This window comes from Mustela putorius, unplaced genomic scaffold (assembly GCF_011764305.1).
Source record: "Mustela putorius furo isolate JIRA1106 unplaced genomic scaffold, ASM1176430v1.1 tig00003846_pilon_pilon_pilon, whole genome shotgun sequence".
In the NCBI taxonomy this organism is placed as follows: domain Eukaryota; kingdom Metazoa; phylum Chordata; class Mammalia; order Carnivora; family Mustelidae; genus Mustela; species Mustela putorius.
Genome location: NW_025421999.1, coordinates 21837093 through 21839914, shown reverse-complemented (window position 1 = coordinate 21839914; position 2822 = coordinate 21837093). Strand labels below are relative to the sequence as shown.

General features: G+C 38.4%; 1 pseudogene; it reads left to right on the top strand.

The window, feature by feature from the left end:
* Positions 1-1421: 1421 nt before the first annotated feature.
* LOC101684711 lies at positions 1422-2052 on the top strand (annotated as a pseudogene).
* The last annotated feature ends 770 nt before the right edge of the window (positions 2053-2822 follow it).

Below are 2822 nucleotides of genomic sequence, written 5' to 3'. Positions count from 1 at the left end.
TCTAGGACAAATTGCTTGATTCAGTCACCTCATTTCATAATGTCTACCTGCTAGAATTGTTGTAAAGATCAGAGACAATGAATTTGAAGCACTAAGCTCAGAACCTCCTATTTAAGGGGCAATCAACAAAAGGGGCAACAGTGATAATGATGACAATTGATAATGGTAATTATGATTATAAGGAGATTGTGGAAATGGAGATGAATGGAATGGGGAAGAACGTATTATTTTTCTATTACTATTGTAATAAATTGCCACAAAGTTGGTGGCCAGAAGTTTGTGGGTGTGGTTGATTCCTTTGTTTCATGTTTCACAAGGTTGGAAGATGTTAGCAGGGCTGTGTTCTTTCTGGAGGCTTACAGGAGAATCTGTTTTCTTGCCTTCACAAACTTCTAGAGACTATCTGTATACCTTAGTTCATGGCTTTCTCCCTTCATCTTCAAAGCCAGCAATGGTACCCTTCTGGGGTTTCAAATGTCTCTTTTCTTCTATCTCATCTCTCTTACTATTCTACCCTCCTCCTACATTTTTAAAGGCCATGTGATAACACTGGATCCACCCAACAAGCTCTGTATCTTAAAGTCTATAACTTTAATTCCATCTGCAAAGACCCCTAGGCCTTCTAAGGTGACAACTGCAGATTCTAAGGATTAGAGTATAGACAACTTCAGGTGGCATTGTCCTGCCTACATAGGGGGAAAGTAAAATGTTGATCATTATAGGAATAATTAATAAATTCAGACACTAGCTTTTGAAGAATATAGACTTCCTTGATGTTTAAAGGAAAATAAAACTTACCTGATAAAGTCAACTTGGTATAGTGGAAAGAGCACTGACCTTGCTTCCATTTCTATAATCCTGTGTAAGTCATTAAATGATTTTAGATTTCTGGTTATTCACTTATCAAATAAGAAAGTCAGTTTAATGATATAAACATTCTTTCCAGTTATAAAATTCTATCATTCAGTTAGAGTAAATTTAACAGCTAAGCAAGAGCTCCTGAATCTTGCCATGAAACACATGACACTGTCTCATCACAGCTAAAGAGGGATGTAGGATTGCACCTTGTGGCCCACGGCTCATGTAGAGAATTATCATAAGGATGAAACCCAGGTTTATTTTTTAAGGGATTGGAATCTCATTGGAAGACAAGCATGTGTTTTCAGTTTCTTAGCTTCTAATTCCCCTGCTGCAACCCATCCTCCCTTTGAAAGAGCAGGAAAACCATGGTACATAGTTAAGCCTGAGGATTCAAAAGCGATGATATGCACAAATTCACTATTTTCTAGGTACAGGAATGCATTAACATCTGTAAAAATATAAATACTATTCCTCTTAGGGAATTCCTGAGCATGAAGGTGTCCCTTGTTGTGTCTCACTGGTGAGGCTGAGAAGCTGGCCAGTCCCACACAATGTCCCCTTGGCCTCTCACCACTATGGCATACCTCATCCAGGACCCTGACTAAGGCCTTCTCACCTCCAACTAAGTGGCCACTAGCAGTGTTGTCCAGATGAAGAACGATCAAGACAAGATGCTTAAGAGGAGTGATGAAATCTTATTCCCATGTGTTAGAGAGGCTGGGGACACAGTACAGTTTGCAGAATATATTCAGCAAAATGACCCACTTTATAAGATGCAAAATCATTAAGAATGGTCTCCCATAGCAGCACTTAATTTCACATGCTGAAACGTGACTGGCTATCTTCAGAGTCGGACACCATATCATGGAAATCTCCTGCTGGCTGGCTATGATGAGCATGAGGGCCCAGCACTCTCTTACAGGGACTACCTGGCAGTATAGGTCAAGACTCCTTTTACAGCCTGCCCATGGCTGTGATGCCTTCCTGGCTTTCAGTATTCTGGACCTATATTACACACCAACTATCTCTTGTGAGAGGGCAATGGAAATTCTTGGGAAATATCTAGAGGAGCTCCAGAAATGTTTCATCCTGAAACTAGCAACCTTCAGTGTCCCACCCACTTGCCAGGGAGCTTGTTTTAATAGGCTCCTTTCCTTTCCTATTCTTTTGATGCTCGACCTTGCCAGATGATTAATTCACAATAAAACTAAATCTGGATAAGTTGGAAGAAAAAAAATCTCCCACATGGGGGATGGGTTTTTAGATTTTATCCCTTCAGTAATTTACCATTTTTCTTTTATAGGCTTTCCAAAATTAATGTTTTCTGTAGATGGATTTGTGGGTAGGGTTTTGCAACAACAAACGCAGCACAAAGATGTTGGTTTATTAATAACAGTCAACTGTTATTTTTCAATCAGCTGGATAATTCTTAGTGTTTTTAAAATAAAAATATTTATCATCAACTAACTCAGAATGACTTCTTCTCATTTATGTACCGTTTGTTATCATGAGAATGTACCCCATCTTGAAAAATTGCAAAGTAATAGGAAATAGACTCTCACCGTTGTAATCAGACTTTTATTCAAGTGTTCAACACCATTCACTGAACTCTTATTTATACTCTGCCCTGGGCTACGCACTGGAAATACACAGGTGACTAGTACATAGATTTTTATTTCAAGAATCCCAGAGTCAAGTAATATCCCAAAGACAAGTAAAAATAAACAAGTAATGTAAGAGGTAGCTGCGATCATAATAACATCTACACAATGCTGAGATGGTTCATAAAGAAAGCCAAGGAAATACAGGCTGTGAGGAAAGCTCCAAAAAAGTAGTCAAATATAAGCAGGTTTTTATTTTGCCAGGTGGATGGAATAGGAAAGAGTATTTCACACAAAATTAACAATATGCACATGAAGCAGAGAAAGAACATGTATGTGTTTAAAAATTCCTTCTTTGTG